Raw genomic sequence first — 667 nt, forward strand, 5'->3', positions numbered from 1 at the left:
CAGGGTAGTCCTGCCCGCGCGTGCTCCGCCCCATTGGGGGAGAGGGGAGGGTGCCCGTCGTCGCGCCGCGCTCATTGACTCACCCCGACTCCCTACGACCACCGCCCATTGGGAAGTTCAAGCCGGTACCGCCCCCTCAGGGCGCTCTCATTGATCGAGCGTCCGCGCTGCGCTGGGCTGGCTGTTTATAGCGGCTGGATGGGCTAGGGAACCTTCTGGAAGGTTGTGGTGTCGCTGGGGCTCTGTGCGTCAAGCTCTTCCTTTATCGTGCCTGCTTGTGGGGCGGGGCACGGTTACGAGTGGGCATGTAGCTGTCTCTGTGCGGGGTGGGGGTCTCAGGTTCTAGACAGTCAGTGGGCTGGGGGCATGTCTCCCTCCTGTGTGGGGCAGGGTATGAGGCCTGTGGGAGCATCTCTGTGGTGCTCATCTAGGGCTTGGGGCTGTGTGAGGGCTGGGGACCCCCAGACCTAGGGCAGATCTGGGGCTGGGGTGTGCAGATCCTGGGGTATGCTGTGCAGGGCCCAGCAGCCTGGTGCTGCTCCCTGGTGTAGTGCTGGCTGTTGTGGGGCAAACTTGGCTGCAGGCAGGGCTTGGGAGATGCTGAAACATGTTTCTTGCAGTTTTGGGGCTGGGAAGCACTAGGCAGGCTTCTGGCCTGTCCCAGGGG

The sequence above is a fragment of the Charadrius vociferus genome, unplaced genomic scaffold (assembly GCF_000708025.1).
Source record: "Charadrius vociferus isolate BGI_N301 unplaced genomic scaffold, ASM70802v2 scaffold2595, whole genome shotgun sequence".
NCBI classification, from domain to species: Eukaryota; Metazoa; Chordata; class Aves; order Charadriiformes; family Charadriidae; genus Charadrius; species Charadrius vociferus.